Source organism: Gracilinanus agilis, chromosome 3 (assembly GCF_016433145.1).
Source record: "Gracilinanus agilis isolate LMUSP501 chromosome 3, AgileGrace, whole genome shotgun sequence".
Lineage (NCBI taxonomy): Eukaryota > Metazoa > Chordata > Mammalia > Didelphimorphia > Didelphidae > Gracilinanus > Gracilinanus agilis.
In genome coordinates this window covers 223,207,840-223,223,962 of record NC_058132.1, presented here as the reverse complement: position 1 = coordinate 223,223,962, position 16,123 = coordinate 223,207,840, and the positions used below count along the sequence as shown (strand labels likewise).

General features: G+C 34.4%; 1 long non-coding RNA gene across 1 annotated transcript; it reads left to right on the top strand.

Moving 5' to 3' along the window:
- Positions 1-1,026: 1,026 nt before the first annotated feature.
- Positions 1,027-15,490, top strand: LOC123239185. Its single transcript, XR_006505721.1, has 3 exons — positions 1,027-1,037; positions 12,027-12,032; positions 15,405-15,490. It is a non-coding gene; the product is annotated as an uncharacterized LOC123239185 (long non-coding RNA).
- The last annotated feature ends 633 nt before the right edge of the window (positions 15,491-16,123 follow it).

Genomic DNA, 16,123 nt, shown 5'->3' with positions numbered 1-16,123 from the left:
TCCCACTTTTTTTGCCATGTTTCTTCTATCTTTCTCATGTGGTCCATTATATCAAATCTTAGTTCCTTGAGAGCTTGTGACAAATTTACATTTTTTTTTTGGTTTGGATGTGTTTGTTTATTTATCATCCTCTACTGACTCCTCTGTAGTCTGGAGTTTTTCTCTATAGAAATAATCAAGGGTCAAGGTTCTTTTATTTATTTTTTGGTAGTTGCAGATTATAATTCCTGAGTGTTGGTGACCATTTCTGTGCTCATTCTTTCTTCCCTTCCTAGTCAGAAGTCTGAGTGAGGAGGGCAGGCTCTTTATGTATTGAGCTACAGGGAGGTTTTGGCCTGAGGCGGCTTTTTTTCAGTCTCTGCTGCCTCTGCTGCATGCAGCCCCTCTCTGCCCTATGCCCATGCCCAATCTCCTCTTTAATCATTCTCCTGGGGTCCTCAGTCTTACTGTTCTCTGGGGTATGTCTCTGGTGTCCTCAGCCAGCCCACTGAGAACCTAGAAATTGCTTCACGTTTGTTCTGACTCTGTCTCTGGAGCTGTAGGTGGAGTGGGGTTGGGATGATTAGCTTGTGCTTTGGTAGGAGTAATTTTATCCCCTTATAGCATGGAAACACCCAAACCCTGACTACCTTCAAGTTTGTACCCTACAGATGAGCCCTTTCACTCATATCTTATTTTGTTTTTTGCCTTTTTGAGGTGATTTATATCAGTAAGTGGTAAGGAGAGGAAGTCCCTTGATTCTACTCAGCAGCCATTTTAGCCCAGAAGTCCAGATTAAAACATTTTGTCACAAGAATTATACACCATGATCAGGTAGATTTTATATCAAGAATGTATGGATGGTTTGATATTAGGAAAGCCACTATATCGAATGTCATCCACCTCTAGAGAAAGAACTATTGGTGACAGAACATAGATCAAAGCATACTATTTTTCACTTTAGTCTATCTGGGCTTTTATTTTTGGATTTCAGTTTTATATGAATATTCTCTTAGAAAAATGAAGAGTTTGGAAATATGTTTTGTGTGATAATCCATGTATAATCCAGATAAAATTGCTTACCATCTTTGGGAAATAAGAGGGAAGGTGGGGAGGAGAAAATTTGGATCATATAACTTCAGAAAATTTATGTTGAAAGTTATCATTGCATGCAATTCATAAAATAAAATATCTTTACAAGAAATGCTAGGAAAACCATCAGCATAATTGACCATATCAATAGCAAAACCAAGATAAATCACATGATTATGTTAATATATGCAGAAAAACCATTTGAGACAATACAACACCCATTCCTTATAAAATATTATGAAACATCACAATAAAGGGAAGCTTCCTTAAAGTGATGAATGATATTTATCTAAAACCATCAGCAAGCATTATATGCAATAGGGATGTACTAAGACCCTTCCCAATACTATTAAGATAAAGTGAAGTTGTCCATTATCACCACTGTTATCTAGTGTTGTACTAGAAATGTTCACTATAACAATAAGAGCAGAAAAAAATTGAAGGAACAAAGTTATCACTCTTTGTAGATGATATGATGGTATACCTAGAGGACCTTAGATAATCAAGCAAAAAACTAATAGAAACAATTAGCTACCTCATGAAAGTCACAGGATACATACTAAACCAACATAAATCATCATTATTTCTATTTACCAGCAACAAATTCCAACAGCAAGTTATATTGATACCATATTTATATTAATAATAACTGTCCCTGTATTCCTGATATAAGAAAATTCCTTCCTTAATAATTATAAAAAATATTAAATTCCTGGGAGTATGCCTAATAAAGTAAACCCAGCAACTCTATGAACACATTTACAAACAATTTTCACACAAATAAAATCAGCCCTAAACAACTGGAAAAATATTTCCTCATAAATAGACCAGGATAATAGAGTGAAAATGACAATCAAATCCCAAATTAATTTACCAATTTGGTGCCACACTAATCAATCTACTTAAAATTATTCCATATAACTAGAAAAATATCAAAAAACTTTATCTGGAAGAACACAAGGCTAAAAATTTCAAGAGAATAAAAGAAAAAATATGGAAGGAGGCCTGACTGTATCAGACCTCAAATTATACTATGAAGTAATAATCATCAAAACAATATGGTACTGGCTAAGAAATAGAATGGTGGATCAGTGAAATATACTAGGCAATCAACACATCACAAATGTCTATAGGAATTCATTCTTGATCTAGAAATAAATGGTGTCATCAAAAGCAAATTAGGAAAACATGGAAGTTTATTAGTCAGATTTGTAGATAAGGGAAGAATTTATGATGAAAAAAGACATAGAGACCATTATATGAAAAATAAAATAATTTGGATTACATTAAATTTAAAAAAAGTTTTTGTACAAATAAAACCAATGCAATCAAGTTTAGAAGAAAAGGAACAAATCTGGAAAAAGATCTAAAAGCAAGTTTTGCTGCCAAAATCTAAGCTCTCAAATTTTTCAAATATATAGAGAACTGTGAACTAGTTAAATTATGAAATAGAAGAACCATTCTGGAGAGAAATATGGACCAAATTCAAAGGGCCAGAAAACTATAAAAACCCTTTGATTAAGCAATATTATTATTATTGAGTCCATATCCCAAAGAGAACAGAAAAAGAGGAAAAATACCTACCTTTACCAAAATTTTTCCAACTTTTTTTTGTTGACAAAGAACTAGAAACTAAGGAATTTTCCATTAGTTTGGAAATGGATGAACAAGTTGTAATATATGGCTATAATGGAATTTTATTGTGACATAAGGGATGATGAATATGTGGTATTTAGAATTTTCCTCAGGGGTGTGTGTATTAAGTTTTTATAATCATAATGTCTATATTAAAATCTATAATGTTAAAAAAATTTTTAACTCTCTTAGGAGTGATCTCAGGGGAGTAATGTATAATTCTCAGAAGGAAATATATGTTTTATAATCTATAATGTAAAGTTTAAATTCTTTTGAGAGTAATTTCAGGATAAGAATTTTGCCATCTCCCCAGAATCCAAACAATGAACCTGTTTGGTGAAGGCACCATGAAGATGCCTGAAGAGCTTTCACTGGATTATGAAGATCCAAATTTGAACTTTGGGGTGCAGCTGATTGAACTATGAGGAGTTGAATGAGTTGAATGTATTTGTTTTGAATGTACATTCTTATGCCAATAGGGGACTACCCCAAATTGTTTTTTTGTCAATGTGGCTAGCTTTTATGCTTTTTTCTTTTATCCCTAATTTTCAGTAATTTAGAAGTTGACTATGGTTTAAGATCCACTGAAAAAGACCAGTCTTTTTCACTGGATCTCAGGGAGTAATGTGTTATTTAGAATTTCTGGGGTTTTATTTAGAAGTATTAAGCCTCAACATATATAGATATATAACATATTTCCTGTGAACATTTTGGGGGGGACTTTGAAACTACATTTCCCATGGCCCAACGGGTTTCCTGTTTGGATGACGTCTTCAAGGTAAAGCCGGGCTTTAAATATTGGGAAGTCTGCTTGACTTTCTCTCTCTTTTGCTACGCAGACAAGATGAGGGAAGGTAGGTAACATAATGGCTGAGCCGGCAATTAGAAATTTTTACGGGCACAAGGTCAATTTTATTCTACCAACATGGGCCTAAATAAAATATTAGTTTTCCTCATAATATCAGCCTTCATCATTTTTAAAAATAAAAAAATAGCATGTTAAAAAAAGACTTACATGAAATGATGCAAAATGAAGTAAGCAGAAGCAGAATAATAATGAATACAATAAGAGAAATTCTGTGTGATGATCAACTGTGAAGGACTAAACCATTGTCAGCAAAGCAAATCTCCAAAATAACCACAAAGGATTCCTGATTAAAATGCTATCCATATTCAAAGAGGGAGCTTTTGGAATTTAAGCACAGATCAGAGCATGGCATCTTCCACTATATTTTCTTCTTGAGATCTCTACTTTGAGTATGATATGTGACTTCTATCATGACATGAGCAATACAGAAATATGTATCACATGAAAGTACAGATAAGACCTATATCAGACTATTCATTGCCTTTAGGAGGTGGGGAGTATAAGGAGGAAGAAAACTTGAATTCTAAAATGTAAAACAATTATCAAAATTGTTTCTACATGTAATTTAAAAATGAGTGGAAGAAAAAAAGAAAATAAATTAAAAAATAATGAGTGCAATGATTTAAGAAAAATCTGGGAAGTCTCCTACAAACTGATTCAAAATGAAATGAACAGAACCAGGAGACCATTTTATACAGTAATACCAATCTTTAATGATGATCAACTATGAAAGACTTAGCTGCTTTACTCAAGGCAATGATTCCAGACAATTCCAAAGGAACCATCATAAAAAATCCTCTCCACCGCAGAGAGAGAACTGATATACTTTGTGCACAGATTAAAGCATACTTTTCCCACTTTATTTATGTTTCTTGCTTTTTATTATTTTATTTATTTTTATTCCACATAGATACAATGGAAATATATTTGGCATGACTTCACATGTATGATGTCATCTTGCTTGTCATTTCATTTGGTAAAGGGGTGACATAAGAGAGGAAAAGAATTCAGAACCCATTTGTAAATGAATATTTAATATAAGCAACAAATTATTAAGTTAAAAATGCAAAATAAATCAGTCTGCTCAAAATAATAACATTATTAACTCACAGAAGATAGGACCAATATTCTTCATTTCTAAGATGCCTCTTTACTTGATGCCCTGGCCCCACTCACTTACCACACTCCTAGTAGCAAAGTGGAACAAACTGACTTATAAGCTTGCAATAAAATTCCAAGATTCATATGTCAGAAATTTGCTAAGGCCAAGAAATCCCTATGACAGCATTCTATTCTTCAATAGAACTTGTCACAAGCAGAGAAATAGAGGCAATGTTGTAGGTCACATGCAGGAGGCTGTATGACACTCTCCTAAACCTGAGGGAAAGAGCAGAATATTATTTTGATTCAAATCTGTATCCCCCTGACTATCTGAGGAAGAAATCTAAGCTGATGAAGAATGAATTGTCGATTATAAGAGGAAGCTGAGATAGTTTGAGTCTTAGGACCTAGCTAAACTGCTGCCTTTGGGAGAGGATCTAAAAGTGAGCATTAAGGAAAAATAAAGGGTAAAAAAAAAAGAATGGAATTACAAAAGATTTCATGAGAAAGACCTTGAGCATAATAGATAAACTAACAGGGAATTCATTAACAGCAGAAGAAAATATAGCCTTCTGATCTAATAAAGTAAATGGAATCTATGAATAAATACTGTAAAGCAAAGGAAAATAATTTAGCTCTGATGAGGCAAAAGACCCTATGGATTTGTAAGACTGTGGAATCAAAATATGGTTTTTCCTTAATGATTTAAAAGAGAAATAAAGATTTCAAGAGGAGAATTTGTAGACAGCACATGGCAGAAATATTTGGCAGGGGAAGTCAACAAAACAAAATCTTGAATTCAAGGTGGTTAGTTTCACCTAAAAAAGTAAAAGAGAAGGTAACTGATTTAAAATACAAATAAATGGAAGTAAGGAAAAATCTGGATGGGGAAACAACAATATTAAAAGAAAATGTGATTTCCATTAAGCAAAATGTACTGATTTTAAACACAAAATGCTTAGAAACCACTTAAGGATTTGGTTTCCCAAAATAACACAAGTCAAAAACCTTAACACTACAGTGGGAGAATAAGCCCAGCTTGGCTTTTTGGAATTACTTAAAAGCATGAAGACTTCAATTTAACTGGCACATATAACTATTTGTGCTCTATCTGAAACAACCATTGATGATAGCTATGCATGGATCATTATTATTATTATAAAAAGAACATTTATTATCAGTTTTTTCTTGGTTGTGCTGTATGCATATGTATAAGGTTTCCCCAAAATCTTAGAGATATTTTCTTCTTAAATACTTTTAATACACCCTACACACACACACACACACACACACACACACACACACACACACCAAAAAACCCTACAGATATTTAGTTTTTTTTGGAGAGCAATTTGGAATCATAACCAGAGATCCATAAAATTGCCTTCCCATTGACCAAGCAATAACACTAACAGGTCTTTATCCTAAAGAGATTAAAAGATAGGGGGAAGGGGCAGCTGGGTAGCTCAGTGGAGTGAGAGTCAGGCCTAGAGACAGGAGGTCCTAGGTTCAAAGCCGGCCTCGGCCACTTCTCAGCTGTGTGACCCTGGGCAGGTCACTTGACCCCCATTGCCCACCCTTACCAATCTTCCACCTATGAGACAATACACCGAAGTACAAGGGTTTAAAAAAAAAAATCTAAAAAAAAAAAAGATAGGGGGAAAAGACCCACTTGCACAGAAATGTTTATATCTTACAGGAAGATGAGTTAGTGGACAAGATGGTGAAGATCAGATAAGCCAGGTGGGAAAAGAAGAGAAATGAATTAAATTCAGAAAGAGACATGTAGAAAAACTTTGAAAAAATATGCTTTAAAAAAGCAGCTGTTTTTAATAGAAGTTCAAGATATTTATAATATGTGTGCATATAGGTCACATATGTGGAACATAGGGAATGAATATGTCTATTTATACAGACTCAATTAACCTTTCTCTGCCTCGGTAGTTGAAAAATAGTTGCTGGGGCAGCTGCAGTAGCAGATGAAACCAAGATGGCAAAGTAAGAAATAGTCAGAGCCTGCCAACCACCCTCCAAATGACCATAGAAGAAGAAAAAACATCTCAAAACAAATCCTGGAGTGGCAGAACCCACAGAAGAAGTGATGAAGCAGTGCTCTGGCCCAGAATGTAGAGAGATAGCAAGGAGGATTCATGCCATTTGGGTACAAGGAAAGAGCAGTGAACAAGCTTCAGCAGGGCTCAGCCACAATTATAGTACAAGTAGCAGGAGAAAGAGAAGCCTGGACTTCTTCTAGGCTCAGCAGGATAAGAGCAGAAACCAATGTAATACAGAACAAGCAGCAGTGGGAGGGAAAAGACCCTGCATAATCCAGCCAGAATAGTGACTGGGCATGACCCAGGGCAGGCAGCAGTGGTAGGAACTCAGCCTAACAAAATCCAGCCTGGGTAGGACAGCACAGAACCCAACTCACACTAGTTGAGCTGAACACGTGTGAACATCCACACAGCAGGCCAAATAGGCTGGCTCTGCAGAGTGCCCACTCCGAAACTGGGACAGCTGTGCCAACACTAGACTCAGTACAAAGCACGGGATAGTATTCCATCTATCTCAGGAACAGAGCTAAGCTTCAGCTTGTGGACAAAATCAAATCTTAAAAAAGGAACAGGACTTAGTCATAGGATGTGGGTTTGAATGTGAGCTATGTTCTCTTCTATCTCTGTGACCTTGGGCATTGTTGGTTCAAATCCTGCCTCAGCTACTTTCTAGTAGCAGAACCCTTAGCTTCTTTTTTTCTTCTCACTTTCTTCATAAAATGAGGAGTTTGAACCAACAACCCTCAGAGGATCCTTTCCACTCAAAAGCTCAAATATCCTGGCACCAGTGGAGAGCTTCTGCATTAGGAATTCTCTATTTTCATAAAGTCACAGACCCACACCAATTCCAACTTTCTTACTGTCACCACAGAAATATAACTTATTCTCAGTTTATTTACTATTGATTTGCAATCACATGACATAGTAATAGCACCTGTTCTACTTGGAACCTAACCTTTCAGTGTTAGTTCTGGTGGGCATAATGAGTGAGCACAGAGGATTTGCTATATATGGGGACTTCATCTTAGAAAATTTTAAGGCATTTCACATTTGCAAGGACACGATTGAGAGATTGCCCACTCAGGATTCTCATTATTAAATATCCTAAGTTCAAGGATTCACTAAAGCAAATTAGCATTTATTTCTCTTTTGTTTTAAATAAAATTCTTCCATTGTTCTTCTCCATACCCTCTTAGATTAAAGATAAATTGTTATTACCCTTAAACTTGAATATCATATTGTACTCCTCAGGATAAAAAAATATGCCTCAATTTAAACATTTTTTGGAGTAGATTTTATTCTGCATACTTGGAAGTTAATCATGACTCCTTATATGACAGTATTTTAGGCTACTTTCCTGGCTCAATTAAACCTAAATACCATTCTTTCCTCTCTCCTTTCTAAATTACTTTGCATTTATGTACTGCATAAGATATAGTTAAATTTTAGGCATTTGTTTATAGAACAGATCTATTTTTTAATGTCTAGTGTTTATAAATAAATTTCTGCTTTAAAGTACTTTTATGAAATGACTTGAGTTTATTGCCATTGGCAGAATGTAGAATTCTAACATTAGTCTAGGCACAGTGATGGGAAAACTATGGCCTGCGGGCCAGATGCGACACCCTGAAATGTTTTATCCCACTGGCAACATTATTTCTAATCTGACAAATACAATGAGTAGGATATGATACAATGAAACTTCGAAAGAGTTGCCTTAGAAACAGACTGACAGATGAGCATTTTCTTTTCTTTGGCCCCCTCTTTAAAATGTTTGCCTATCAGTGGCCTAGGGGATTGGGTTCCCAGAGCTGGGCTAAATAAGGTTAATCTCTCCTTTATAACCACTTTGGCTGTTCTGTGCCCTCCTAACCTAAACAAAGGAGGATCAACCCACATGAGTTCATGAGAAATAATATTAAATCTATTAGATATGTTTTAGTAACAAATGTTAAGTAGAAGTAACATGCGACAAAGCAATTTAGTCCATTTTATTTTTCTCTCAGTGCTATTCCTGGAATCAGTGCTAGCAAAAAAAAAAATTAGTCCATACCTCTTTACTTGTCCCCATAAAGGGCATCTCTCATGATTGTGAAAAAGAATACTTTGAGAATTTTGAAAAAATCCTGCTGAGAAAAAAAAAAGGAAAAGGAAGAAAGAATGGAAAGGAGGAAGTCTTCCCACCAAAGCAGTAACATCATGGCAGTCTGCATCAGAGACACGTACAGTTCTGAATTTCAAGGTCATGCATGAAGGTAAGCATTGGTGAGAGTTAAAGAGGAGGATCCTTTTTTCATACTACTTTTGGGGTTACCATTTTCAAGAGACATAGTACATTGCGACATTTCTTCAGATCCCTGAAGTGAAAGTCTGATAAAATGATGGTATGTAGAGGTCTTTACAGTTTCTATCATTTCCCAATCCCTAGCTGACTACCCTAGAAAATTTGGACAATTTCCATTTGGGTCAAATCTGAAACTCTTTTGGTTGGACTGAGTTATCTCACTCCCAAATGGAGAGCTCATTCACTCTTTGTATTGTCTATTTCACATTAGCATATGTATACTTCTTCTAATTTCTATTTTGCTATCAACTTAAGTAAAATGCAACTATTTTATTTTTTTCTACATATGTCCATTATGGACCTGGCATTTGTTAGTTTAGGAAACAAGCCAATAAATCCTGAATACATAAATTGGTTCACTCCTTCCTCACTATGTATATAGCACTCAGAAGTACAGCTGGAATCAAACATTACTTTCCCTAGACTAACAATATTTAAACGAACAAATGGATATAATTCTACTCTTGACCATACTTTCTCCAAGGAGAGAAGAATGGCCTATCTCCAGTCTCAGCTTTCTGGAATGATTAAAACCTCCTTTAAAGAAGATTGAGTAGAAGAGACACTAGAGATACCTTTTTGCCTTTCTTCAAGCCACATCTAGACAGAACCATGTAGATACAAATATTCTCCATGGGCCAAAAACAGCTCTTCCTTTTGACACCCTCCTCCTCACAAACACACATATCACTAGACTTAAAAAAATACTTCATAAATTATAAAATACTATACAAATATAAGAATAGATATTCATCAAAAAGTGTGGTGAGGGGAAAAAAGGTTGCCTGGCACAAGTTTATTATAAGTATAAATATACTGAGGATATGTCTTAGTACTTTAATAAAATAGGAATACGTTTTTGACTTAGCATAACTGATTACATAGCTATCACTCTATTTTTAAAAGTTTAATAAAGATATTTTATTTTATGAATTACATATAATAATTTTCTGCATGAGTTTTTTGAAGTTGTATGGTCCAAATTATCTCCCTACCTCTCTTCTCTGCCCCCTCCCAGAGATGACAAGCAATCTGATAAGGGCTATATAGGTACCAAGACACAAATGTAATTGCATATTGTTCATTTTTGTAAAAGAATAATTATATAAAACCAAAAATAGCCCACAAATCCCCCCATTAAATTAAAGTAAAAAATTGTATGCTTTGGCCTGCTTTTCAACTACAACAGTTCTTTCTTTGTAGATGTTTAACATTCTTTGTCATAAGTCCTTCACATATATCCAGGATCATTATATTGCTAGAAGTAGCTAAGTCTATATTAGTTGATCATTCCACAATATTGTTGTTACTGCGTGCAATATTCCTCTGTTTCTGTTTATTTAACTCTATATCAGTTCATGTAGGTCTTTCTGAAATCATCTTGTTCATCATTTTTTATAGCACAATAGTATTGATCAAATGAGGGGATGTCCTTAGATTGGGAATGGCCGAACAAATTGTGGTATCTGTTGTGATGGAATACTATTGTGCTGAAAGGAAAAATAAACTGTAGGAATTCCGTGTGAATTGGAATGACCTTCAAGAATTTATGCAGAGTGAAAGGAGCAAATCCAAGAGAACATTGTACACAGAGACTGATACACTGTGTACAATCAAACACAATGGACTTCTCTACTAGCAGCAATGCAAGGATCCAGAACAAGGCTGAGGGAATTATGAGAAAGAAAACTACCCATATTCAGAGGAAGAACTGTGGGAGCAGAAACACAGAAGAAAAACAACTGCTTGAACACATGGGCTGATGGGGATATTATTGGGGTTGTAGACACTAAACAATAACTCTAGTCCAACTATTAATAATATGGAATTAGGTCTTGATCAATGATACATGTAAAACCCAGTGGAATTGGGTATTCGCTACAGGGGATGGGAGGGCTTGGGGGAGAGGGAAATAACATGAAACATGTAACTATTGGAAAATATTCAAAATAAAAATAAAAAAGGGGAAAAATCGATAGTATTCCATTAATATTGCCTATCACAATTCATTCATCCATTCCCCAAGTGAAGGATATTCCTTTAATTTCCAATTCTTTGCCACCACAAAAAGAGCTAGTATATATATATATTTTTTTACAAAAAGATCTTTCCTATTATTTTTAGTATTTTTGGGATACAGACCCAATTATTACAGGATCAAAAGGTATGCACTTTTTATAGCTCTTTGAGCATAGATCCAAATTGTTCTCCAGAATGGTTGGATCAGGTCACATCACCATCAACAATGCCTTAAGTCCCAATTTTGACACATATCCTCCAACATTTATCACTTTCTTTTATTGTTGCTTTAATTTGTATTTCTCTAAACAAGTGTGTTTTGAAATATTTTTTCTTTTTAATTTTTTTTAAATCCTTACCTTCCATCTTAGAATCAATAATGTATATTGGTTCCAAGCCAGAAGAGTGGTAAGCACTAGGCAATGGGAGTTAAGTGACTTGCCCAAGGTCATTCGGCTAGTAAGTGTCTGAGGCCAGATTTGAACCCAGGACCTCCTGTCACTAGGCCTGGCTCTCAATCCACAGAACCACCTAGCTGCCCCTGGAATACTTTTTTATATCATTATTGATAACTTTGATTTCTTTAGCTGAAAATGGCTTGTTCATATCCTTTTACTATTTGTCAATTGGGGTATGGCTTGTATTCTTATATATTTGACTTAGCTCTCTATAGATTTAAGAAATGAATCCTTTACCAGAGAAATTTGTTGTAATATTTTTTCAAGTTTGTTGTTTCCCTACTAATCTGGTTATGTAGGTTTCGTTTGTACAAAACCTTTATAACTTGATATAGTAAAAACTATTTATTTTACACGTTATAATGTTCTCTATCTTTTGTATGGCCATGAATTTTTTCTTCTCCATATTTCTGAGAGATAAACTATTCTTTCACCATTTATGTCTAAATCACATATCCGATTTAACCATATTGTAGTGTAGGGTGTGAAAGTGTCTATATCATTTTGTTTTCCCAGTAGTTTTGGTCAGTGAGTTCTTAATCCAAAAGAAGGGATTTTGGGGTTTATCAAAAACTATTCTATTAAGGTCTTTAATCCTAGACTATTCCATCGATCCACCAATCTATTTCTTAGCCACTACCAGATTTTTCTGTTGGTTATTGCTTTATAATACAATTTGAGTCTGGTATTTCTAGGTCATCATTCATTATGATTTTTTTATTAGTTTCCTTGATATCCTTGATCTTTCTTTCTTTCAGGTGAATTTTGTTAGTAATTTTTCTAGTTATAAAAATAATTTTTGGTACTTTGATTGGTATGGCACTGAATAAGTAAGCTAATTTAGGTAGAATTATCTTTTTTATTATATAAGCTCACACTACCTATGAATTAATATGTTTCCACTTTTATATGCATGAAAATTGTTTTGTAGTTGCATTCATATAATTTTTGTGTTTGTCTTGACAAGTATATTCTCAAGTATTTTATATTGTCTAGAGCAGTAATGGGCAAACTATCGCCTGTGGGCCAGATCCAGGCTGTACTTTTCCCATCACTGCTTTAAGCAATTCCCTAATCACTACATCTGGATGTGGGGGCATAGTGATTAGGAAATTGTCTAAGGCAGTGATGGGCAAAGTAAGGCCTGGATCTGGTCCATGGGGAATAGTTTGCTCATCATTGGTGTAGAGTTATTATAAATGAAATTTTTCTTTCTATCTCTTGCAGCTGGACTTTATAAGATATAGAAACACTAAAGATTTATGTAGGTTTATTTTGTATCCTACAACTTTGCTGGTTATTAATTACTTCAACTAACTTTTTAGTTGATAGTCTAGAGTTCCTTAAGTATATCATCATACTATCTACAAAACAAATGATATTTTGGTTTCCTCATTACTTTCATTCCTTGAATTTAGTTGTCTTATTTTATTGTTAAAGTTAACATTTCTAGTATAATATTAAGTAATAGTGATGGTGATGGTCATCCTTGCTTCACTCCTGATCTTAAAGGGAAGGTTTCTAATTTATTGTCTTTGCTGATGATAGTTACTGATGGTTTTAAATAAATACTACTTCTCGTTTTAAGGAAAGGTCTATTCATTCCTATGTTTTCTAGTGTTTTTAATAGGCCTGAGTATTGTATATTGTCAAAGGCTTTTTTTGCATCTCTTGGGTTAATCATGTGATGTCTTTTGGTTTGATTATTGATATGGTCAGTTATGCTGATAATTTTCCTAATATTAAACAAGCCTTGCATTCTTCATCTAAGTCCTCCGTGGTCATAGTGAATGATTCTTATGATATATTGCTGTAGTCTCCATGTTAATGTTTTTTAAAAGATTTTTGGTATCAATATTCATAAGTATATTTGTAATTTTCTTTCTCTATTTTTGCTCTTTGTGACTTAGGTTTCAGCACCATATTTGTGTCATAAAATAAAAATTGGTAGGATTCCCTCTTCACTTATTTCATCATATAGTTCATTTAATGTTATGATTAACTGTTGTTTAAGTGTTTGATAGTAATCATTTGTGAATCCACCTGACTCTGGGGATTTTTTCTTGGGCAATTCTTTGATAGCTTGTTTAATTTCTTTTTCTAAGATGAGATTATTTAAGAGTTCTGTATCCTCTTTTTCTAATCTGGGCAATTGATGTTTTTGTAAATATTCATCAATTAATTTAGATTGTTAGAATTATTTTCTTTAAATTGAGTAAAAAAGCTCCTAGTGATTGCTTTAATTTCCTCTTTGTTGGCAACAAATTTATCCTTTTCATTTTGACACTGGTAATTTGATTTTCTTCTTCCCATTCTCTAAATAAAATTAACAAATGCTCTATTCCTTGTATTTGTTGAATATTTCTCTTATTTTGAATTTTATTAATTTCTCTTTTGATTTTTAGAATTTCTACTTTAGCCTTTCATTAGGGATATTTAATTTGTTATTTTTCTATTGTTTTATTGTATGTCCAATTCATACATGTGTTTTTTTTTTCTTATTTTACTGATTGAAGTGTCCAGAGATATAAAATTTCCTTAAATGCTGCTTTGGCTGTATCCCATGAATTTTGATATATTGTCTCCTCATTAATTTTTTCATTTTTTAAAATCATTTATTAATATTCATTTTTAACATGGTTACATGATTCAAGCTCCTACTTTCCCCTTCACCCCCCCCCGCCATCCCCCCATCCATAACCAACGCACATTTCCACTGGTTTTAACATGTGTCCTTGTTCAAGACCTATTTCCAAATTGTTGATATTTGTATTAGTGTGGTAGTTTAGAGTCCACATCCCCAATCATGTCCTCCTCAGCCCATGCGTTCAAGCATTTATTTTTCTGATATGTTTCCTCTCCTGCAGTCCTTCCTCTGAATATGGGTAGCGTTCTTTACCATAAATCCCTCAGAGTTGTCTTGTGTCATTGCTTTCTGCTGGTACATAAGTCCATTATATTCGATTTTACCACAGTATATCAGTCTCTGTGTCCTGATCCAACATCAAGGTCATAAACCCTAATTGTCGATAGGGGCTCTTAAATAGGATTGCGCTGTTATCCCTGGGGTAACTTGTTCTGTTGATCAAGAGTTTGGGTCAATTACTGGCTTGTAGGCACTTAGAAATATTAATCTTGGTTATGTCATTCGGAGGTTGTTTTGTTCTCCGAGGTCACCCCAACCAAAGATTATAACTTAGATGGTTTAGGTTTGGTTGTTATCCCTTGGGTGTATGTTATTGGTTCATAAATTATTAATCTTAAGCTCCACAGGGTCTTCTCGTCTTATATAATTATACCCGCCTCTGCACGGGTAGGTCAATTTCATTGATTGAGAAAAAGAGACAGTTAAACCCTCGTTATGGCATTCATACAAGTCTCTAATTAAGAGACAAGTGATTATGCTACCTTTGCACGTTCAGGATACCGCGGCCGTTAAAGTTGGACTCACTGGGCAGGCAGTGCCTCTAATACTATGGATGCTAGAGGTGATGTTTTTGGTAAACAGGCAGGGTTAGTTTTGCTGAGTTCCTTTTATTCCTTTTAATCTTTCCTTTTAAAATGTTTCCCACTCCTGTGTTGGATTAACAATGAATAGGGTAATGGGCTAGTTTGTGATTGTATTTACATATTTGTTAATTATTAGTGGAGTATCCGTTTGCTAACATAGGCTTGTGCGAGGAGAAATATTTCTTATTACTGATTTTAGCATTATGTCTTCTAAAGTTAAATAGAATCATCCAATAATAGATTAGGGGGTTTGGTTATTTTATGTTATTAAGTTATAAAGTATGTTTGAGCTTTAACGCTTTCTTAATTGATGGCTGCTTTTAAGCCTACAATGGGAAGTTAAGTTTCATTACCCTCTAATAGAGTTTGTCTACTTTATCAAATGAGTTGTCCCTCATTTGATTGGCTTTTAAGTCTAAGGAGAACTTAGATAGAGTTTGTGGTTTATAGGACTTAAATTTGGACTAAAATTCATGTTTTGGATAACCAGCTATCTTTAAGTTCGATAGGTTTTTCACTTCTACTATAAAATCTTCTCACTATTTTGCTACATAGATGAGTTGGTTCATGTTAACTGTTTTATAGTAGCTCACTTAATTTCGGGAGGTCGGGCTTAATTCATTTTGTCCCCGTTGACTAGCTGAATCATTATGCAAAAGGTACAAGGGTTAATCTTTGCTTTTGTATGCTTAAAATTGGTCTTTCATTATTCCCTTGTGGTACTAGTGCTATAGCTCCTATGAAGTAACTTTTCTATCACCTATACTAGGATCTTAGAATGATTTAGTTGAAGTTTATAATATAGTTGTATTTAAAGGTGTTAGGGCTAGTTATTAGCTCAAAATGGTCAGGGTTAACTGAACTCTTTTAGGTGTAAGCTAAATGCTTTGCTAATTAAGCTACATTTTGGTATTCCAAGTGCACTTTCCAGTACACTTACCGTGTTACGACTTTTCTCCTCTTTAGTTTGATATTTTATTAGTTATTGGGGTGTTGTATATTGAGGAGGGTGACGGGCGGTGTGTGCGCACCCTATTGCCTAATTCAATTAAGCTCTCTATTC